The sequence below is a fragment of the Suricata suricatta genome, chromosome 11 (genome assembly GCF_006229205.1).
Source record: "Suricata suricatta isolate VVHF042 chromosome 11, meerkat_22Aug2017_6uvM2_HiC, whole genome shotgun sequence".
Lineage (NCBI taxonomy): Eukaryota > Metazoa > Chordata > Mammalia > Carnivora > Herpestidae > Suricata > Suricata suricatta.
The window spans coordinates 41,703,521-41,727,512 of NC_043710.1; the positions used below are offsets into that span (position 1 = coordinate 41,703,521).

General features: G+C 46.5%; 1 long non-coding RNA gene across 1 annotated transcript; it reads left to right on the forward strand.

The window, feature by feature from the left end:
• Window positions 1-7,009: 7,009 nt before the first annotated feature.
• LOC115272100 lies at window positions 7,010-8,374 on the forward strand. The gene is made up of 3 exons (XR_003900248.1): window positions 7,010-7,210; window positions 7,568-7,680; window positions 8,134-8,374. It is a non-coding gene; the product is annotated as an uncharacterized LOC115272100 (long non-coding RNA).
• Window positions 8,375-23,992: the final 15,618 nt, after the last annotated feature.

The following is a 23,992-nucleotide window of genomic DNA, read 5'->3' on the forward strand; positions in this document are numbered from 1 at the left end:
ATATACATTTCTACCAACAGTGCACGAGGGTTCCTTGATCTCCACATCCTCACCAACGCTTGTTGATTCTTGTCTTTTTGTTAGTAACCAATTTAACAGATATGAGATGGTATCTCTTGTGAGTTTTATCTGCATTTCGTTTGTAATTAATGATGTTGACCCCCTTTCTGAAAAGATGTCCCTGTTAGCCATCTGTATGTCTTCCTTGGAAAAATATCTACTGAGATCTTCTGCTCTTTTTTTTTTTTTTTATCAGATTGGGGTTTGTTTGTTTGTTTGTTTTGTTTTGTTTTTGCTGTGAAGTTGTGTGAGCTTTTTATATATTTGTGATATTAGCCCCTTATCAGATATATGATTCTCAATTATTTTCTCCCATTAGTAGGTTGGCTTTTCACTTAGGGATGGTTTTCTTTTGCTGCACAAAGCTTTTTAGTTTGATGTGGTCTCACTTGTTTATTCTTTTGTTGTTTTTGGTTTGGGTGTCAGATTGCAAAAATCATTGCCAAGACCTGTGTTGTTTACTACCTACATTTTCTTTTCGGAGTTTTAAAGTTTCACGTCTTTCATTCATGTCTTTAATCCCTTTTGAGTTGAGTATGTTATACAACGGTCAGCTTCATTCTTTTGCATGTGCCTGTTGCAACGTATATTACTGATCGAAAGTCAGTCTTGTCACATTTCCTTATTATCTTTCCCTCTTTCATTCTTGATATCTGTAGCTTTTACTTTCATTCTTCTTGTTCAGTCTAACTAGAGGTTTATCACTTTTATTGATCTTTTCAGGAACCAGCTTTTGGTTTTATTGATATTTCTCAATTGCTTGTCTGTTTTCTATTTCATTGATTTCCACTCTCATTTTTATTATTTCCTTCCTTCTTCTTACTTTGGGTTAAAAGCTTTTCAAACTTTACATATGTGGTTCCCTCTTAATGGGACCCTCTTCCCCAAATTTTCTGTACTTCATTCCTACCTGCCCTTTAGAGAGACTTAATCATCACTTTCTAAGGGAAGCTTTTGAAAGCCTCTTCAGCAGAAGAGACAGGCTGGATTGCCTGAATCTATGGCGACTTTGGCTGTCATTTTGCTGGCATGGAGAGAAGTGGGGTGTTTAGTTCTTTAGAAGCCCGAAGAGCGGACTATTTTAGGGCGGTGGTTAGCCAACACTAGAATCCCCACGAATCACCTGGGAAGCATTTTAAATGGTACCCATTTCTTTGTTTATGTTAATTTTATTTACTTGTTTTTAAGACGTCTTTCCAATATCTCTTTGTATTAATTTCAATATATCCTTTCCCTGGTCACAAAGGGCCCTCACTAGGGAAGAAGTCAGATGCATTAGAAAGGCAAATATTGGCTTATATGTGTATGAGGGTTCTACATGGCTTAAACAGGTGCTGTTTTGATTTTTAAAAATACTGCATCCAAACGTTATTTATCTTGGTTACTGAGTGTTTTAGACACCCTCTTCAATCTCACACCTAAAGTGAGTGCCTCATCTGCCTCATGCTAGTCTCATCTCTTAGGGAATGCACAGGTAAAGTATGTGTAAAGTGTCCAGCAAAGTATGGGCCCCGGAGCAGGCATCAATGAAAAGCAGGTCCTAAGGTCATTGCCATAATTTCAGTAGGGCTAATTGAGTGGTGGAGGGGAAGCCCCAAGACAAGTGTGCCAACTCTGCTTGTGGGAACAAGGGTTCGTAATATTTGAGCAAATACTGAAGACAGAGGAGGAGTTTGTAAGGCAGAAAAGGGAAAAGGGTCTTCCAGAAAAATATATATTTTTTAAATGTTTGTTTTTGACAGACAGAGTGTGAGCAGGGGAGGGTCAGAAAGAGAGGGAGACATCCAAAGCAGGCTCCAGGCTCTGAGCTACTTGTCAGCACAGAGCCTGACACGGTGCTCGAACCCACAAACTGTGAGATCATGACCTGAGCTGAAGTTGGATGCTTAACCAACTGAGCCACCCAGGCACCCCAGAAAGATATTTTGGAAACCAGCAAGATATTTTGCATGGCTAGACCCAGGATGGGTGGAGGGGCTGGTGACAGACGAGGTGGCTCAGTGTGGAAGTCCAGTTCAGGTGGGCTTGGAAAGCACAGGGAAGGGCCCACAGTTTTGACCAGTAGCTGAAGGGCTATCCAGAGGCATTTGAGAAAATGATCACTTACCTACAGAGCACACTGCCTTAGCCTCAGTTTCCAAGATCATACGATGGAAATCATAACCTCCTCTGGAGGAATTGAGTGAGATGGTGACTGTGCAATCCGGAATCTGTAAGAGTGCAAGTGAGTCATTACATAATAAGATTCCCTCCCATTCCATGATTATTCCATCCTCCTGGCTGATTTTGAGAAGACCTCTGCATAAAAGTTCATATCAGACAGGGGAGCCATTGTAATGACCCTGAAAAAGCAACTTTACTGAACTGAAAGGGCTAGAGAAGACAACCATAGCTGGCAGAGTGCTAAGGAGCAGGACTACCCTCCTCTCTTCCCTTCTTGCTCCCAGACATCCTCCCCAGCCTTCTCCATGTGTTGTGATGGTCCCCAGAATCTAGTCCTTGCACCCAACCTCCATGGGTTCCATCACCCTAATCCCATGCCTACAGGAACAGCCAGACAGTGCAGGGGGGAAGGGGAGAGGGATACGCCCTCTTGGTTTCTCAGAAAGAAGATAGACGCCATGATTCAGCAAGAGTTGCAGCAAATCATCGCAGGCACAATGAGCAATTAGAGCAAATCTGTTGACCCCCACTAGCTGTGCACAGCCATTGGCGTGTTACCAGCATCCTCCCTAAGGTGTTACTCAGGCTTCATTCAGTTGTCACATACAACCTGGTGTGGCACATTCAGATATTGGATTGCTCATTCACGTGGGCACCCAGTGAGACATTCTGCACTTGCTCAGTGCCACCTACGCTCATTGCCATTCATATTCAAGCGGGCCCAAACTCCATTGCTGCAGGATGGGATGTCGGGGGGAGTCGGTGAGGAGAGGACCCTCATTTTCCTTTCTCAGGGAAGTTTGGTCAGTTTTTTTTTTTAATTGGAGGCCACTGTTTTGTTTTTACTTTTCTCTTTTGCCTCTTCCTATTCAGTCATGGAACAACTTCCATGAAAGACTTGCTCTTCCAAGGGTTCTTCTTCCCCTTCAGTATTATGCCCTGATTCCTTTACACCACAGCCTGCACCATAGTCAGTTCTGGAGCTCAGTTACATGCACCTCACTTTAGAGTTTCTGAGCCTCACTTGAGTCTCACAGAGATGAGGAGATGGTCTCAGATCAGCGAACTGCCCTGTGCAAGCTCATACAGTAGGGAAAACATCTACTCGTCTTGTTGCCACCTATGGGTCTACGACCATACCGGCTACTCTTCTTCCAGTCTACAGCCCACCACCTTCTTACAGACTTGCTCTACTACTGCCTAGCATCTGGGTATGTTTTCTCATCTGTAGAGTGGGAGATATTACAATAGTATCCATGGCCAGACGATGGGAAACCCAGAAAAGTTGATAAATCTGTGTTTCAAAGGTGCTTTAAATATTCGTGCTTTAAACATTGTTTAAATGTATATTCCTTTAGTGGAGGTAGTTTTTAGGATGGAGATAGTGTCATAGATGATGCTGAGATTTCCATTGGCAAGGAAATTCTGGGCTTCGGCTGCAGGGCTCTGGCCTCCAGACCCCTCTGGTATTACTCAGGGAGGATTGGGAGGTGAGCACTTGAGTGGCAGCAGAATAAGTTTACACCTCTTTTTCTGTGGGACTTCAATTAGCTTTACATTCTAGTTTATTCTAATAATTTTTAGTGCCCCTTAAAGATGGGGGCCCTGGGCTGTGGCCTGGCTGAACTTCACTGAGACTTGATGGCTGTGAAGATTAGCTAATAAGACCCACAGAAACTGCAGGGCAGTTCTGGGCACATAGTAGATGCTTCATTAAAAAGGTGGGCGGCAGTTGAGGCTAGAGGGTAATTTTCCCAGCCTGGAGGCGAGCATCCAGCACTTATCCCGGGCTCTGCATTCACAAGCCCTGCACAGCCAGGCTGGCCTTGCCTCCCACTGCGAGGAGACCGCTCTGATTTTCCAAACGAGAAACTCTCTGAGCCCCCAGGGCCAACAGAGATCCTGCTTCCCCGCCCAAAGGTGCATGGTTTGGCTGAAGGGTTCCCCGAAAATTGGTTCTGCATGTTGCCGACATCAGGCCGAACGTTTGCTCAGCACACAGCGGAGAGGGCCCTCCGGGGAGGCTGAAACCCCACACCAGCCCCACCGTCCGCCCCCAGTCACAGGCTGCCAAGCCGCTGCCCGCAGCCAACTCCCAGGGCCAAGTGGTGGGAGAGCAGGGCACAGCGGCGGGCAGCACATCCTGGAGCCCCTCCCGGCCCCCTCTCCTTACGCCCGCCTCCCAGGTGGCAGCCCTGACGCCACCTGGTGGCTGTATGGGGAACTGCACCAGCATGGCAGCCCCTCTTAGGCCCTGGCCTGGGGACTCTGACCTACCGTGTTGCTGGAGGGCTAAACCCACAAAAAATGGCCTTCCTCCCATTCCAGGAACTCCCTAGGGCTGGGAAATGTGGTTCCCAAGGCTAGGCTATTTTTAAACGTCAGCATCCACCATGCAGATGCTCTGTTTATGGCTGATGTTCCCAGTCTGTGAGAGTTGCTGTGCATTTAACCAAAGGCAGATGCCAGAATGGGAGCAATTAGGGTGGGCTGGGCCTGTCTATTCCCAGGCCTGGGCAGCCGGGCAGGGAGAGGGCCAACGGGCCACCCTGAGGCTGAGGTTTCTACTCAGCAAGAAGACTCTGGGCCCTAGGCTCTAAGAGGCCTCTGGATGTCTTGAGGAGATGAAGGCAGGAAAGAAGAGGCTGCTTCCTAGTCTCTTTTTAATTATTATCATCATTACTGTCAACATTTGCCTAGCAGTAGCACTTTATAAAAGGTAAGCATGATTTTTCCCATTTTGATGATGAGGAAGCTGAAACTCTGAGCCACTGAGATACCCAAAGTCACCTAGGCACTGAGGTCTGCAGTGTTTTGAGATTTTTCCAACAGGGGAATCTGACCAGATAGACTGCCTTTCATGGCTTCTGGTCACTTTCAGGACCAAAGCCCCTCAGTTTGTCCAATGAGACTCTGGGCCTGCATTACAGCCTGACTTTCCCCCTTTATCCCTCCCTCCCCCATTTGCTCTTTAGACAGCCCAGACTTGTGCTAGCCCCGTGTCACTGCCATTGATAACTTTGTCATGAATTCTTTCTTGGAGTTCTCTTTGCCCTTGCCACCACTTCAATGGGTCCTGATCTCAAAAAATCCTATCATCTGATTCCAGGTCTGATAGTCCCTGAACTAAGGTCATCTTTGTCCCCCTTAGCATAGGCCTGGCTCAGGGAAGGCTTTGCTGTTGTTCAGTGAGTGAGTGAGTGAGTGAGTGAGTGAATATGTGAAGACCTCCCAGCTGCTGAGCCCTGTGTGGAGTGGAGTGGACTCAAGAAAAGGAGAAGGTTTTGTGTGAATTCTTGAGGATGCTGAGGTCTCCTTTGAGAAAAGACTATCTAAAATAAGGCAAGGCAGTGTGAGTGACCCGCCAGCCAGGCCTATTGATTAAAGTGGCAGGGATGGGGGTGCTGCCTGGAGGAGGAGTAGCAGAAAGTGGTAAAAGGAAGAACAGATCGAGTCTTGAAAATGAGTGCCACTTGGTGAGGGGTCAGGAGGAGACACTGCAGCTGGGGGCAGGGGGTGCAGCAGGAATTTCCAGCATGTAGGCTCCAGTCGGTGTTCCCACAGGCTGTGTGAGAGCGGGCAGGCTGCACTTGAGAGGCCTCAGACTCCAACTCATCCTGGGAGGAAGGAGTTAAGGGAGGCAGCAAACTAGGTCCGGGTAAGGACTAATGTGAAGTTTTCCACCCCACTCTGTCTTAGCAACTCATGACTGCCTTAGTTTCCCTGATTTGCCCTAAGCATCCCTCAGGAGCTAGGCCCTCACCTGAACCCCCAGCAGCTGGCTTAGTCCCATGACTGAGTCAAGCTCCTGTTTCTCCTGTTTCTCCAATTATGCCTGACCTTGGCTTTGAATGCCTGATGTACTGCCCACCACCCCAATGCCCAGAGCTCCCAACAGCTGGACCCTCAACCAAGCCCAGCTGCAGCCCTGGCCCAGGTCAGGCTCCATTCCCTTGTCTGCCCTGGACCTAGCTCCTCTCCCCTCCTCTGGTCCTCTGGGTCTGGTGCCCAGCATGCTTTGTGCCAAGGAGCAGGGGCCTTTGAGAGGCCTTGAAGACTGAGCCATAGAGTGTGCATGGATACACAGCCCATGTGGGCTCCCGTGGGTGCACTGGGGCTGTGCCTACTGCAGACAGGGCAGAAGCTGGAGGCCAGGGTAGCAACCTTGGGGTGGATGAGGAAGCCTGAGTGAAGAGGTGGGTGGATTGTGAAGGGCAGAACTCACCGTGGTCAAGTTTAAGAGACAGCGGAGCCCTGAGTAACATCAGATCCATGCCCTTCACTGAACAGATGATGACACTCTAGATCACAGAGGAGAGGACAACTGCCCACTGTTCCTGGGCATATGCATGGTGCCATCCCCAAGTCAGCAAGTGTTTGGGCTTCTTAAGAAGCTCTTGAGCTCCCTCATTTTCCCCCAGGAGGTATCAGGAGGCAAGAGCCTGAGCTTGGAGTGAGGCAGTTCTGTAATTCTGTCCTGGCATTCCTTGGCATTCACTAGCTGTGTGACCCTGGACAGGTCACTTAACCTCTTTGGGCATAAGTGGGTTTGCCTTTCAGATGGAGAAAATGCTACCCCCTCACAGGGCTGTTAGGAGGATTAATGGGGTAATTGCCATTTAAGTTCCCAGTACAGCACCTGGAACCTGGCTGCACCTCCATGATATCTCTCTTAAACATACTTAGCTTTGGGGAAACCCGGCCATCACTAGAAAGAGGCAATAGCTAGTTGGATGGGCCAGAGGGGAGGGGCCCAGAAAGAGGACCGGAGGCAGCCAGACGGTAGGCCTGGCCCTGGAGTCCTCTCTCGAGTCCGGAGGCTGGAAGAACCCACGCAGTGGGCAGTGGATCAGGCTTGGGGCCCTAGAAGTCACTCTCCACCGTCTCCTGCGGCCTCCAGAACCCCCTGGCTCTGCCAGGAAAAGCGACAAGGCCTTTGAACCGCGCAGGCTCTGGGCTCCTTGCTGAGCAAGGGCTGAAGAGGCAAGTATGTGAGCAGCCCTCGGGCCGCGTGTGGGGCTTTCTGTCCTCGGTGCCTGATGGGCCTGCGCCAGGGCTGCGCAGCTGCAGGGTAGGCGGCGGGCGGGCACGTCGGAGGCTCCCGGCGCCTCCAGCGGAAGCCCCCAGGCGGAGGACGGAAAATGCCACTGGGGCCGCACAATCCGTGCTGTTGTGATCCTCAGGGCTGGCGTCACAGGGGCCTGTCCGAAAAGTGTGTCGTGTAGGGTCTGAACTCATACTTGTGTGTCTGCCACGGGAGCAGGGGGAGCGGGGCGCGGGGGCTGCCGAGGCCCATAAAAACAACCCCGTACGTTTCATTTGCTTTTTTGCTTTTTGGTTACAGACCACTTGGCCGGCCGTGCCAGCTGGGAGCCGGGGCCCAGCAAGAGCGCAGAGTTATGGGGCAGTGCTAAGTGCTCTGTTTGTACGAAACTGCCAAAATGTTAGTACAAAGTGGTAGGTGTTTGTGCTGCAGATAATACCTGATGGGCTCCCGGGCGGGGAGGCAGACGCCTTGTGATTTTGGCCGCGGCTCTTCTGAGGAACGCTGCAGCCGCCTGAGAGCGGCAGCAATATTTTTCTGAGCACACAGGGCCGGCCTGGCAGTTAATGGGCACGCCTGGGCCTCATGAATCAGCCCCCAGAGGGGTGGAGGCCCGGCCGCTGGTGTTTATCTGATTCTTGGGGTTTGCCCTCACTGGCCAAAATAGCCCATTCCTCAGAACGTTCCAGAACCCACTGTACTGTGGAAGGAGTAGAGGCCTGTTCAGAATGCCAAAAGCCTGGGTGTCCTGCTTTGGGGAACTCGAGGAAGCTGTCATCTGGGGGTCTCGTCGCCTTGGCAGCTGGGGCGTTGGGGCTGGGACCGGGAAGCTCCTGGACTCTGCTGAGAGAGAATGTTTTCCCCAGGGCGAAGGTCTTCTGGAAGGCAAGAGGAGGATGTACCTGAACTGTGGCGTCTGGCAGGGTTCCTCTTTTGCTTGAGCTGTGTCCCTCTGAGCATGTCCCTTCTCAGGTTCTCAAGGGTGTTATAAGCCAACGCACAGCCTGAAGGTTTTAAGGTGCTGATCGGTCTTCCCCTGACAGGGGACGTGTATCTGTGTGCACACACATGCAGAGACTTTGTTCAGCTTATCCCTAGGGGTGGAGAAAAAAAAAGGCATTTGTACAATCAGCTAGATATTGATCTATTGACTGATTGATTCATTCATTAAATTTACTGGGTGCCCACTCCTTGCCAGGTTCTTATCTGAACATTGAGGACGAAGCAGTGAATCAAACCAGAAAGAAAAAAAGCCCTGTCTTCACTGAGCCTAAGTTCTAGTGCACTGCAACAGCGGAAGTATAGATGCATGCAGGGATAGGTAATGCATCAGCCAATGAGAAGGGCTAAGGGGACAGATAAAGCAGGGTAAAAGGCAGAGCTGGGGAGGTGGGAAATGCCAGGGTTAAAGCAGTGAACAAGACATCTAAGGTCTCCAGGGTTTGTGGAGCTCACAGTCCGGATGGCAGAGAAATAAAGGAAGGTCATGTTTGTCCAGTAGATGCTATTCCTTGAATGCTGGGGAAGACACTGGCCACCTTACATCAAGACTGAGTCAGAAAGACAGGTGAGGGCTACTATTAACAGGCCCTTGAGACAAAGCAGGAAATCAAGGCTCAGAGAGGCAGCTGGTGGGAGTGGAGGGCTGAGGTTTGCACTGAGACCTGCTGACCCTGATGCCCGTGGCCTCCCACAGCTCTGAGTTTGCTTCTGGCGGTAGTGGTGGTGAAACTTGCTAGCCTTGGAGTCAGGCAGAGCTGGCTTGAGTCCTGCGCCCCGCCTCTTGCTGGCTATGTGGTTTGCAGCACGTTATTTCTCTTCGTTTTTAACTCCTGCTTCCTCATTCCTCATAGGGTTTTGGTGAACAATAAATATTTCTTTATAAAATATATGCATAGAGACCTCGACATGATGCCTGGCATGAGAGCTCCCCCACCCCCCATCAATGGCTAAACTGATTTTAACCTTCTAAATCTCTCCTATGCATGAGGGCCCTAAACAGCAGAGTGTTTGCCCAGCTCCCCTGGTGCCAGAGGCTGTACTTTGCCCTTGGCATTGGGCAGTCAGTCTTCCATAGGGCTCTGCAGCTTCTCTGGGGCTTCTGTGCCCCTGGCTACATCACCTGGACACACACTTTGCCAGGTCTGGTGTTCCAGACGCCCCATATCTCCAATGACTCTGATGGCACAGCCTCCCACAGAGGGTGAGAAACTCCCTGAGCCCAGCTCGGAGCTTTGTGCCCTATTCTCAGTCATTTCCTTTTTCAGACAGAAGAGCAGCTGGTGGCAAAAACTAGTAAAGTGTCCAGATCCTCATTTCTGCTCCCAGTTGGTAAAAAGTGGGTTTTCTGAGGGCAGGACATCTGAAGTCTGGGGGTCCTGCTGTCTGGCTATACCTCTGGCTGTTAGGAAGCTGCCCTCACAGGCGCTCTGTGTAAAGCTTTGCCTCTGTCTTACAGCAGAATTCTCATCTGAGAACAGTGAGGAGGAGGGTTTTCCTAATTATACTCTGGAGTTGATTTGTGTGGGACTGTTTCTTTGCTGAATTCTCCCACTGTCTCCAGATAGAGCCTCTAAAGGTCATTGCAAATTCAAAGTGGTGCCAATCTAGAACAGTGCTAGAAAGCCCATTTTCAGTCCAAGAAGTTCCTCACTCTCTTTAGGTGTGGAGAGGCAGATGGTGTGGAACAGACTAAGAATCATATCCCAGTGTCTGTTCCTTATTTTCAATACGAGTAGCCTTTTTTATATGGCTGCTCACCTAAAGGCAGTATGCCTCAGCTGCCACAGGAACTAGGCATGGCCATCAACTAAGTCTAGTCCAATGGATTTGAACTGAAGTGCTGTGAATAGTTTCTGCATTATGTTAAGGGGAAGGAGGAGCTCTGGGTATGTCAGGCTGCTTCCTGGAACACTGCGGTGGTGGCAGCCATGTGGACCATATAGTGAGGGTGACACCAAGGCATGGCAGAACCACAGATGCCAGAATCCCAGGCCACTGACATGAAACCGTGATATCGAGTCTGGATTGCTTGTTGCATGAGAAAGCAATACACTTCTAGTTCCTTTAAGCTACTGTTATTTCAAGATTTTGTCACAGCCACTGAACCTCTATCCTACTTAATACCGAGAGGATTTATGGGTCTCTTGGCCATCCCCAAAAAAAGCTAATGCTCAAGAATGGCATGAGCAAGGGTGGCAAGGCAAGAGAACAGACCTAACTCCTGGAACGCAAAGCACTAATGCTGCCAAGAGCATCTTCCTCCCTTGACACCAACACATCCTTCTACATCTCGCACTTCATGGTAGCCTCAGGGCCTGCATGGTGGCTGAGACTCTGGAAGGGTGGAGTGGTTTGCCCGAGATCACAAGCGAGTGAGTGACAGAGCCAAAATCAGAACTCAGGGTGTCTGATTCCTAATCCAGTCTTCTTTCCCTACAGCAGAGCTTCCTGTCCATCTCTAAGTCTATAAATAATGTGTGAACTGTTGGTGGGTGTGTGTGTGTGTGTGTGTGTCTGTGTGGGGTAGGGAGAGAAGGAAAGGAGAGCTATAATCCTGCAATCCTGCTCCGGTCATTAAATGAGAACATCAAAGTAGCATACTAGGGGCTCCTTCCAGGGACAGCTGGAGAAATCAAACTTGGTGAACCCAACCTGCTGCCCTTCACCCTCCTGGGGCTTCTCAGAACAAAGCTGTTTCTTGGTCCCAGAGACACCTTCAGAAACATGAAGATTCCCCAAAGGCAACTAGAACATGATTCTGCAGGGAACATGTCTGGAGACCCAACAATGGCTGGGATCTCTAGAGATGAGTAGATGGCCAAAGTAATCCAAGGGGCCAATTCTGGTTTCTTTTGCACATTTCAATCATGCTACCGACCTCATTGGGCCTCTGTGAGAATATAAGGATAATGCGTGTCAGGGTGCTATGCAAAGTAAGGGCTGTCCACATGCTCATGAAGTTAGTAAGACTAGAAAATCAAGGGCTTGTCTGGTTTGTACTCAACTCAGAAAAATGGAAATAATTGATGTGTAACTGTAAAGGGTGTGGCCCCTCTAAGCATCCTGGCTGCTTTACGTGTCTGGGCAGCATCCAAGGGTGGAGGTGGGAACTTGGAGCCTTCAGCTTGCTATGTGACCTTGAATGAGTCATTTAGTTTCTCTTTGTCTTCATTTTCTCATCCTCAATAATCCACTGACTGTCGATCCACTCTGAGGTGATCATTAAAAAAAAAATGTTAGAATGCTTAATTCAAGATCTTTCCTATTTCTGTTTCAGATTTTTATCTCTTTTCATGAGTGAGAATGACCACCAATTTTCTTTTTTTTTTTTTTCCCTACTATTCCTTTGTGGTTTTGGTAATAACATTATACTTCACAGAATGAGTCTCTGGGCCTGTAGCAAACCGCTGGTTTGTCCTCCAGCTCTGATCTCTACATTTTCCTGGACACAATGCAGAGTCAGAGACTACATTTTTCAGCCTCCATGGAGCTGAGTGTGGCCCATCCATGTGATTAAATTAGCACCAAAGCAATGCGGGAGTTTAAAATAAAATTGCTTGTCCCGGGCTCTTTCTCTCTCTTTCTGCAAGCTGGCAGACAAATGTGTCCATGACTAAGCTTCAACCGTGCAGATGAAGACAATATCCTAAGAAATGATCAGGAAACAAAATGAAAGAGATTGCAGTCCCTGAATAGGTTGGTAGAACAGAGCTGCCTAGCCAGCTTAGTGGTGGTGATAGTTTTGTTTGGTTGGTTATCTTTTTGTTACTGACCTAACTCTTCAGTAAAATAGGGTTATGTTGGAAATAGGTTGAAAACGACTTTCTGGATTAATATGTGGTTGATTTTTATAAATGTTTTCTCTGTGTTTGAAAAGATGTGCTCCAATAATCACTGGGTATAGATTTTGTACAAAGCTAGTTTATTAGGTTGTTCAAATATCTGTATCTTTCCTAAATTTTCATCTGCTTGATCTGTCAATAATTAGTTGGACTTTTCCACTAGGATGCTAATTTTTCATTTTCTCTATTTCTAACAAGTTTATTTTAATAGCGGAATATAAGCCTTTATAACTTCCTGGAGATTGAATGTTCTAATGTAATGATTCCAGTGCTTTTTGTATTCAGCCATATTTTTATATTAGTATAGTTTCCCCAGATTTATTTAAACTTGTTCTAGGATCTTTTTCCATCCTTTCACTTTCAACCTTTTGGTATTTTTGTTTTGGATCTATTTTTTTTCAAACAGCACATAGTTATATTTTTTTATTCAACCTGGTGAGTTCTATATGTTAATGGATGATTTTAGTCCTTTTATATTTGTTGTGGCTATTGATATATTTGTATGTTTCTTACAGTTTACCCTGTATATTCTCTTTCCCTCTCTTTTTATGTACTTGGTTTTTTTAAATTGATTTTTATGGTTATTGCTGCATTAACTTTTTATTTTTTACTTCTACCTTTTTGCAAGTTATACACTGAATTTCTATTCATTAGTTATTGTATTTGCTTTTTACCTTGCATACTTCACATTGTTAAGCAATACCTAAATGTTTCTCTTCAGGAGTACAAGACACAACACTAAAATGTTCAAGTACTTTAATACAGTTGCCCTTTTCCTGACTTACATGGCATTGTCATTAAATATTTTAGGTCTGCCCTTTTTTCGTCTCATTTCTGTATATTCTTATATTGCTGTTGTTCTGATTAGGATTATATTTTCCACAGAGACGATGTTACCTACATGTTTACCAATTTCTTTGTCCTTTGCTAACTTCTTTGGAGGTCATCTTCCTTTTTCCCGAAGTTCATTACTTAGAAGTTATTTAGGGGCACCTGGGTGGCTCAGTTGGTTAAGCATCTGACTTCAGGTCAGGTCATGATCTTGCACTGTGTAAGTTCAAGCCCCATGTCCTGATCTGCGCTGACAGCCCAGAGCCTGGAGCCTGCTTTGGATTATGTGTCTCCCTCTCTCTCTGCCCCTCCTCTACTTCTGCTTTGTATCTCTCTCAAAAATAAACATTACAAAAAAAGAAATTATTTTAGTGAAGGTCGGCATTTTCTTTTTATCTGAAATGACTTTATTTTGCCTTCATCCTTGAAAGAATGAGTTTGTTTTGTTTTGTTTTGTTTTATTCTTGGCTACTTATTTTTTCCCAGCACTTTCATAACTGCATTCTACTATATCCTGGCTTCCATTACTGTTGAGAATTTTGCTGTCAATCTAATCATCATTTTAGGGGGATGACCTGCCTTTCTTCTTTTGCTGCTTCAAGATCTTTTTTTCAGTGTCTTTCTGCATGCCCATATAATACTATAGACATGGATTTATTTATTTAGTGTTACTTAATATTTTTATGTTTCTGCATCTGTAGATGCAGACTTTTCAGCAACTCTGGGAAATTTCTCAGCCATTGCTTCTTTGAATATTGTCTCTTTTATTTCCTATTACTCCTTCTCATTTTATCCTTCTATTACTTACCTTCTTATATCTTCCATCTCCCTATCTGAACTACATTCTCACAAATTTCTTCAGTTCTATATTCCAGATCACTAATTCTCTATTCAGTTGTGTCTAATTTGCTGTTTAACCTATCCATTGAATTTTTAATTTCAACAACTTTATTTTTCACTTTTGCAAGTTACTGTGTTACTCATTTTCATATTTTCTGGATTATTTTTGATAGTTGCTTGAACCTTACACATTTTTAGCTGCATATTTTAGTTCTTTATTTAATATAGGGTTATTTTATATTCTGTATATTATGATTCTAATATCTAAAGGTTTTGAAGATCTAAATATGTTTGTCATTTTGCTGATTCTCACTCATTTCATATCTGTCTGGTAGTTTCTATTGTGAACTCATTTTGAATTGAACTTATCTGAGAATCTTGTCAGACCTAGGTTGGTAGGTGACTATTTCAAGGAAAACTGATATATACTTTTGTTGAGAGAAAGGAGCTCTAGCGATCTGGATCCCCATTTCATCCCTTTCAAGGACTCCCTGATTAAAGGTGGAGTCTTAGGCTCAAATCTCTGAACTTGCCTCTACACAAGGTTTAGTCTCCTTATCAGCATTGATATTCACCTTCAAGTAAACCCTGCCTTTTACACGTAAGTTTCAGTTTGCTGATCTTGCTCTTTTTTTGGCCATGTCTGCCCATGGAAATTTTCTTTTTTTCCTAGGGAGCTCAGCAATACATTAAGAATTCTGTTTGTTGTAATTAGTGCAGGATCCAATGGGAGGACTTTTCAGAGTTTATTAGGGCCTTACTGTCAGGCAGAGAAGCAGCACAAACATTCTGCTCTCTGAGTCCCTTTGGTGGGAAGAGGAGAGACAAGTAGGCCAGGGCATTGGGAGCCACGTGGGTGAGAGGCAGGGCACGATCCTGGATGCTGCGTGGTTTAGGCATAGGCCATACTGGTGTGGACAAAGGTGCTTGCTGGGTGAGGTCAGCAATGGGGAAAGGATCAGATTGAAGGCAGAACCTGACACAGGCAGAACCTGTATCCCTGGAACTGGGATACAGAAAAACAGAAAGGCTTTGAGGTTATAGCAGTTGGTCCTCTTGGGTATCAGCTCTGTTGCACAGCACTGGGGTGGAACACTTTGTTTAAAGAAGCAGAGGCCAGCCACATAAATGTATCTCTGTAGATAAAGAACAGCACAGTACCTGTCCCTTGGGCATTTGATTAGCCTATGGGCATCCCCAGTCAGAGCAATAACATTTCAGAAGAGAATGAGGTCCGCTTGTGCTGGAAAAGGCATGCTAGGCTTTCGTCCTTGCATGCTTTTGTATCTATTCCCTCTGTCTGTGATGATTCCTCCTTCATTTCTACCTTTCTGAACCCCTATATATCTTTTAAGGTCCAGCTCAATGCCAACCCTTTACTGAAAACTTCTCTGATGGTCCAGGGAGTTGGTGGCTCCCTTTTTGTGTGACTCACAGCACTTGCAGCGTCTCTCTTCTCTGCTTATCTCAATGGTTGTCAAGTACTTCCTGCTCTGCCATCTCATCACTGGACCCTGGGGCAGAAACCAGGCTTATTGACTTCTAAGTCCCAGGCCACACTGGTTATGAGTACAGACTCTGCAATCAGAGGCCAACACCTTTATTTAATGCTGGGTCTCCTTGGCACAATTGCTTAATCTCTCTGCATGTACTTCAAGCTCCTCATCAGAAAACTGGACATAAATTAGTACTTCCTCAAAGCACTGCTACAACATTTTAAAGAATTAATAGTGAGAGCCTGCTCAGCACATAGGAGGTGCTTAGTACATGTTGCCTGTCATCATCCTGCATTAGCACTGAGTGCACAGAGCTAGGCATGGGCACAGGAATGAAAGACTTGAGTCAGTCCTTTTAGACAGAGTCAGGTTTACCTGGAGGGGAAGCACATTGCTGGAAAGTATGTTCAAGTTGCATGAAACTGAAACCCACCCAATCTAGTTAGAATACAGGGAGGATTTCTCACAAAGGACAGCTAGGCTTGCAGGATGTAGAGGGTGCAAGATCCCACAGCCCCTCCCCAGTTGCTTTCTCTCATCTTTGTCTCATGCTTGGGTCTCATTCACCTTTCTGAAGGTACCCTTGTTTCTACCCCCCATATTGGGGGTTGTAGCTGGTTCTTGTGTGAGCTCCACTGCCAATAAATGCTAGGGTCCTGTAGCCTGACCCCACAGCTGATAGGCTCAGTGTCCCAAATCAAATCCTCAAGGGACATATTATGATCGTCCTAGTTTGCCTCAGGCACTGCAGCTCTGAGTAAGCTGATGCCAGGGAGAAGATGGTGGTATTAACCTGGTGCTCAAATGGCACAGGAAGGTGGAAGGTGAATGTGGTGAGGGATGCCACTGCGGGGACCCCTAGCTGACAGAAGGAAAGCATGTTCATGGGCTCAGAGCCAGAACCCCACCCTAGAAAAGGCAGTGGAGCACAAGTACCAGGTAAGCACTATCCCTAGGACTCCCAGGGTAGGCTAGGGGAGCTGAGAGCTGGAAGGCAGGCCTGGTAGACCTGGGTCAGGGAGGAAGGCCTCAAAGTCCTTTGTGTTGGGGCAGAGTTCCATCATGGCCTTTCTGGAGCCCACCTGCCTTCACACATCTTTGGGGATGAGAAACCCCTACTTCCCTCAGAGGGACAACCACACCGTGTGTGAGCAGCTGTGGCAGCAGCTCCGTGACTTGTCACGGAAGCATCATCCCCAACACTGCCACAGCCAGCAGCTGCTTTAATGCCAGATGCGTCATTGGCGTCCCACTGAGCCTCTGGCCTTCAAGCTGCTGAAGATGCTAACACAGCCAGCCCAGCTCTGGGCCCCTACTCCTTCAGCACTTTCGCCTCTTCAGATCCAACTCCTGTTTATTGGAGACTGCATATGGCAGGCCATGCACTGCCTGAGGTTCAGGCATTAACCTGTGGTGTTTATGACGGTGATGATTATTTCTATCATTCAGAGAAGCAAACTGAGAAGCAGAAAGTGAAGAGGTTGCCTGAGGTCACAGAGCTCACAAGTGGCAGAACTGCAATTTGGACACAGTCTCATAAACATGAATTCTGTACTTCATTGCCACACTGCCTCTCATGGGTGAGAGCTAGAGGCCACCTGCCCTTAGTAATTGCCTTTTCAGATCATTCATTAAACAGAACATGTTTGCTAAGAACGTACTATATGTTAGACATGAGCCTCGTGCAAAGGTAAATCAAATGTGAATCTTGCCATTAAGTAGCTCACAATTATCTCCAAGATTGCAAAGGAAATGCAAACACCCATAAGAAAAGTTAAACTGAGCACTCACCCACACAGAACAAACTGTTTCTGTCTTTGGTGGCTTCATGTTGCCCATAGGAACAAATCTAGGTTCCTTGTCAAGGCTCTCAAGCCTGGTTCCACTGCTCTCTCCAGCTTCATTTCCTGTCAATCTCCCTTTCATGCCTCAGCCCTGCCACACTGCTGTTAGTCTCATGAAGGTGATGGCTTATTCTCTTGGCTTTACCTCATCACCTGCTACTTCTGGAATATTCCCTTACAAACTTCTGTTCTCCTCTTAGAGAGCTCAACCATGCCCTCTTCTGTGAGGACAACACTGCCATTACCTTCTAAAGACAGAAAATCATTCTCTAATGCGTCTCTGTACTCTGCACAGTGACAATTGCAAATGGAATGGTGAGCCCCAAAAGATAAGTCCACCTGAAACTCATGAATGTGGCCTTACTTAGAAAAAGAGTCTTGACAGATGAAATTAAGTTAGAGTCGTGCGGTGATATCATCCTTGTTTAAGGATCATCTGGTCTAAATCCAATGACAGCTATCCTTATAAGAGAAAAGGCAGGGGGAGATTTGACATGCACAGGGAGGGGATGGCCCTGTGTCTTGGATGGGCCTACAAGCCAAGGAATGTCAACAGTTTCCAGCAACCACCAGAAGACAGGAGACAGACAGGGAATGGTAATTTCCTTGGAGCTTCCAGAAGGAATCAACTCTGCCAACATCTGGATTTCAGATTTCTGGCCTCCAGAACTGTAAGAGAATACATTTTTTTGTTGTTTGAAGCCATCCAGTTTGTGCTAATTTGCTACAGCAGCCCTAGGAAACCAACATAGTATTTTCTGCACAACACTGAGACATTTGCTTATAGGCCTGTCCCATCCACTAGGCTGTGAACATGATCTGGGTCATCTCTGTCTCTTCATTCCCAGCCCAAGAGTCTCTGACACATAGTTGGTGCTTAATAAATGCTTGTTGACTTGAATTGCCAAAGCAGATTCCTATGTTAGAAGCAATTGAAAAAGGATCAGCTTCACGGAGTAAAACTCTGCCGAGTAATGAATGAAATGGCCTGTTAGCACTGGCCCATAGAGATGAACTAGATTTGGTGGGTCAATTAATAAATCATCAAATGCCTCTGGCCCTGAGTCCACATCCAGATATATGTGTGATGCCTGTTTGCTCCTCATTAAAGGATTTCAAGAAGAACAAAATCCATTTGGGAAAAGAATAAGTGGGTCCTGCAAAAGCCATTTTTCCATGGGCTGCGCACTTGTCAGTGGTGGGGCGGCTTTGTGGTGTTTACATAGAGAAGTGGTTCCCACGGTGGTCAAGGCTGAAGGCAGTGGAAACTGCACACCCTGGGAACTCGGGGACGCTGCTGCTGTGCCCCCGACATCCTTGCCCTTTTCTTCTGTGGACTCAGCCACGGAATTTCCTTTCAGAAATCTCACCTCAACTTTCGGGTCTTTTAGAGGGAATGTAACTTCACCAGCAGCACTCTAGAAGCCACGGTGATTGGTTCAGGGATGGGCACGTGACTCCCCCAGAACCAATGAGAGAAAAGACACTTTTGCTGAGAATTCTGGGACAAAGATTCCCGCTTTTTCTCTTTGCAAACCCGGGCGCTGGTACCTTAGAGCGGCCTCCGGGGTTGTTGCCCTGAGAAGTCTAAGAAGAGGCCTAACGACTGAGAAAAACGAGTCACGCTGATACAGTGTGAGCTCCAGTGAAGCTGCAGCTGAAACTACCCTCAGACTTTGCAGTTTCCTGAGCAGGTAGTTCCCTTTTCTATGCTAATTTGGGTTGGGGTTTCTTTTCATTTATAACCAACAACTAGAGCGTTGACTATTAATAAGGATGATGATGTAGGTCCATTACTCCAAATTCCAGGTAAATGAAGTTGCTTCATATAGTAAAATAGTAAAGGCTTTGTCGTTGGGGAGACCGGGATTCAAATTAACAACTATTATCCGTCAGCTGCGTGACTTAGGGGAAAATATTGAATTTTTCTGAGTCTCAGTTTTCTCATCGATGACATGGAGATGATACATGCATTTGGGGTTTATGAGGACTAGAGATAACATATGCAAGTCACTTAGCCTGGTCACTGGCCAAATATGCCTTGCTTACATGGCACGGGAAGCCAGGTATCTGTCCTTTCTTTGCCCATTTTGGCAATCCCAGTTATCCTCTGAACTTTTGAGTTGTCCTCAAAGGCATTTCTACATTTCTGCTTTAATTTGGGCTGTACTAGATTGTTTTTTCTATTAGGTTATTTATTTTTATTATTAACAGTAATAAGTGCTCATTGAAGGAAATAAGAACATATAGAAAAGGGAGGACATAAAAGTCACCGATTGTCCTATGAATGAACATTAATTACTATTGCCATAGTCAATACTTAGGTTGTTTATTGCATGAATTTTTGGCTTGACGAAGGTTATACTTTGTACATTTCTTTGGTCCTCAAAGGTTACTGAGGTAGTTGTGGAGCAATATGAATAAAGACCACGGAGCCTATTGGGAGAGGAGGAAAGGATGGAGCGTCTGACCATTTTCCAACTGAGGGCTGCTGGAGATGATGCCAAATGAGATTAGTGGGCAGGGATGGGACCTTGCTGCACAATGACAGGGACGCAAACAAGTGGTAATTTAAAAAACAGAAAGGAAGGGAAATTGTTATTTCAATATCATGTAGTGATACCCTTAGAGGTAAGAAAGGCATTTGCTAATAAAATGTTCTGCTCCTTTATGCTCCTGCCAGTTCATGCTTCTCCATCCCTAGAATGCGGTTCTCATTGGAATGAACCAAAATGACAGCTAGATCCCTGGACAGCATGTCTGCATTCCAGGGGCAGGGGTGAATAAGAAGGGAAGGGGGATATCCCAGCTATCCTTTAAAAAAGGTTTAAGGAAGTCGTTATTCTTCTGCTCTACATCCTGTTGGTCAGAACGTAGTATCAGAGCATAACATGTTTTCTCAGGAGTCCCTGGATCTCAGGAGGAAGGACGAAGAGAGAAAAGGAGAGGAGGAAATTTCCTAATGGAAATGTGTTACATTTAAAAATGGGAGAGAGAGAGAGAGAGAGAGAGAGAGAGAGATTGATTGATTCAGAGTAACCCAATGACAGTCTTATCCTTTGGGTTCCCTGAAAATGGTTGTCATCTTTATGGGAAATAAGATGACATACAAATAACTTAGAGAATTAGTACTGAATATTTTGCCATATCTATAACCGTGTTCTTGGTCTACTGCTGTGGCTCAAGAAGAAATTGAGGAAGCTGAAGCTCTCGTGATTCTCTGTCAAAGGACAGAGGATGCACATGAGAATAGATTCAAATTAGTCTCTGTTTCTAGAAAACAAACTCACTGGGGAAATTCTTGTGCTGGGTATAGGATAACTTTGTCATCCATTGGCCTTGGCTTTGGACCTGTGAACTGGTTTGATATATGGAGGATCCCAGAATGTGTGCCTCGGAGCAATTCATAGTTGGCCAAATACCCAGGGAACAGAGCTTTCATTCTACTGCTTAATAATCTCTCTTCCTAGCCCTATGATGCACTTTGGTCATCAGGTCTCATCTGATTGACCTTATGGCCACAATTCATTGTCTGTTCTGCCTGGAGATAAGCACAGGCAGTGCAAGTTCAACAGGACAGACCTATTGCAGCTCATTAGTGGGTGAGAGGAGGCTCTCGAAATGCCTCACTCTGGGGGAATTCAAGGCTCGTGTCCACTCTGCAAACACTTGAACCAATGCTGAACATTTGGCTCTTCTCCAGTCCCCACCCACCCTCCACATTCACTTATTAGTGAATTAGAACTGTAGTGTGCCAGGCAGTGTGCTAGGCTGGACAGGTGTGGTTTGGTTCTGACCATCATTCGTTGATTGATCAGCATTACTAAGCCCCTACTCTTAGCTGGGCGGTGGAGGAATAAAGGAGAAGACAGAGCCTCTGCCTTCAAAATCTGACAGACTGACAGAAGAGCCAAACATGAGAGGAGAAAAGAGCACTCAAGTATTTTGAGCCTCTAAGGAGAGGGGAAACCCAGGAGGACTCAAAGGAGAGAGTCTTATGTGAGTCTTGAGACAGGAGGAGGAGAGGAGCTTCAAGGGCTCCATCAAGTAACTGACACCCAATTTGAGACAGGAGAGAGATGTTGACATTTTCTGGGTGGCTGAGGAGGAGAAAGAAGAGAGAAATGGATGGCATTGTTGCAGTGGGAGCAGCCTGGGTGAATTCTGTAGCATTTGGGTATGGCTGGGGCACAGGAGTAATGCAGGCTGGAAACAGGGAGAGGCAGGACAAGAAGGGGGATGCTGAAAGGACTAAGGAGGACCTGGTCAGGAAATCAGGGGAGCGGGGAACTCTGACAAAGAAGAGGGGTTGGGATGGGAAGGGGGCCCCTGGAGCCAGTGATGCTAGCTCAGAGCAAGCAGGAGGCCAGGTCCCTGGGTCTGGGTATAAGGGCTGCAGGAAGAGGGAAAAGCTGCGAGGCCAGGGTGAAGGGCCAGTTCTTGTGGTCTGGGGGTCTGATGGGGTGTCTGGAAGCTGCAGGTGGGTCTGTAGATGGAAGTCTGTGGGGACTGGCACTTTAGGAAGTAAAATGACTCTGCAAAAGGAGTAGCTCCCTGATGAATCTCATCCCACCTGGCCAGGCCTTCTGAACAGCAGGAGGCTCTGTAGACCCTTGAAGGGGCTCCCTTATTGTCAGATTCCTGCAGTAGGGGCAACATTACTGAAGCACTGGGGACCTGGGATTGAATTAGAATTCTACAGCCTACCTGACTTCACTGAGCCTCAGTCTCCTCATCTATAAAATGGGAATAGTAACAAAATCAGCCACTGTGATGATTATATGATTAAATGGTAGGTGGTCAGCAGGGAGCCTCAGCCTGGTCGACCGCTAACAGAATCCAGGTCCTAAAGAGGTGGACAGGAGACTTGGGGCAGTGGTGACTCCCTGCGGGTCAGTGACAGCCACATCGGTCTGCCTGCCCTGTGCATTCAGGAAGGCCAGCCTGTGCCAGGGCCCTGCATGCATGCTGAAGGCTGTGCTGATTGAACTGCCTCCTTCACTAATCAGGCTGCTGCTGTGGAGTGGAGTAGCTGGGCCTGGGATGCACTCGGCTAATCAGCGTGCATTCTTAGCTCTGCAGTTGAATATTTTAACTAGGAGCTTTCTTCCCTTGGGCTCTTTGAGGCACATCCACACATCAGCATGGGACAGGGGTTGCGAGGAAGCAGAAGAGATAGGTTTGTTTTTTAGGAACTTAAGCAGTGAAGGGAGTCCCAGATGGGTAGAACATTCACCCATTTCCTTTATAATTCAGACATCCAAGTGGCCAGTCACTGTGTTTGGGCTTACTTAACTGTAGGTGGAGGGATGGTGGCCAGTTACCCATCCATTTTTCTGCCCATCCACCACCTGATCCATCTCTTCTCCTATCAGTGCATCCCTGCGATCTACTCATTTACCCATGCACGTAGCCATACATCTACCGTCCGCTTACCCATCGCCCCATCCATCCATGCTCCCATCTGTCCACCCACCCGTCCGCCCCCCATTCACACATCCATCCTTTAGTGACCTGTTCTTCTTGGGCTCTTATGGTCATTCTTTCCCTTACTATTCTAGGAATAGTATTCCAGGAACAAGGAGAGGAAATCCCCACCCTACCTGAATTTCCCAGAGGCTTTCTGGGGAGTATATACTTGTGATAACTGTTGCTTGTCACCCCCTTGTGTGAACTGCGCTTGTGGGCTTGTCTCCTCATGCTCTCCAGCTCTCCTTGCTTCTCTGGATCCCTGTCCTTTCTCCATAACAGTTGGCCCCAGGCAAGGACACAGCCCCCTTCCCTATTCTCCGAGGCCCCACTGACATCAAGTTGTCATGGGCGAATAGGTTACATTGAGGATATTCTTAGGAAAGTGTGGCACACAGAGGAAATTTAAAGTTAGACCTCCTATGTCAAAATTCACATGGCCCACTTTGTACGGCTCATCCTCAGAAGCCCTTTCCCTGCCTCTCTCCCTGGTGCTGCTGGCCTGCCATTGTGGGCAGGGGCTGAGGAGGGGCACTGCTGCTTCTACTCAGTCCAGGGTCTCCTCTCATTCCCCTTTCTGGACCTAAGACCGTAAAACCTCTACCTGCTACTTATCAGGAATAACAAAGCAGAACCAACAGAAAACTGCCGCTTTGAACATTAAAGAACTAAGTACAGACGTGTGTCCTTGTCCATGGGGCAGATTCTTAGTAATTATTTTGTAAAGAAATTTTTTGTAAAAATGCTCAATTTCCTTAACCTACAGTATTAGATGAATCCCAGGGGCCTTGCCTTTGTAAAACCAAAAGACCCAAAAGTTTGGAGTTTTTTTTTTTTTTTACCTCCAAGAAAAGAACAGTCTCTCCGCAAGAATTGGCCTGGCCTCTCTAGATTACAAAACTGACTGCGCCCTTCTTGTTTTTGCCCTGCTCCCCACTCACACATCTATTTGTCCTCCCTTTCAACATTCGCCCATTTATTCATTTCTACAACAAATATTTACTGAGTACCTAAGGTCCGGGCTCTGAACTGGGTACTAAGAACATAGCTGTGAATAAAACTGACACGCTGAGTCTTCATGGAGCTCACAGGAGAGTGGAAGAGGAGATAGTAAATAAATAGATAATGCATATTTGAACAGAAATAAGTGCTGGAAAGGGAAAGTGCACCCAAACAGCCTTCCATCTAACTGGCTATTTATTTCTTCACTTGTCTCTTTTTGCTCTTCCCTCCAGTGATCAGCAAATACTGACTCAACACTTATCGTGTGTTTGGCACCAGGCCAGGCGCTGGAGACCCAAATACAAAAAAGACCTTGACCCTTCCCTCAAAGCAGCCACAGAGTGATGGATGGGAGGAAGTAGATAAATCTCTAACAGTGATGCAAAGTGGCTGGAACCA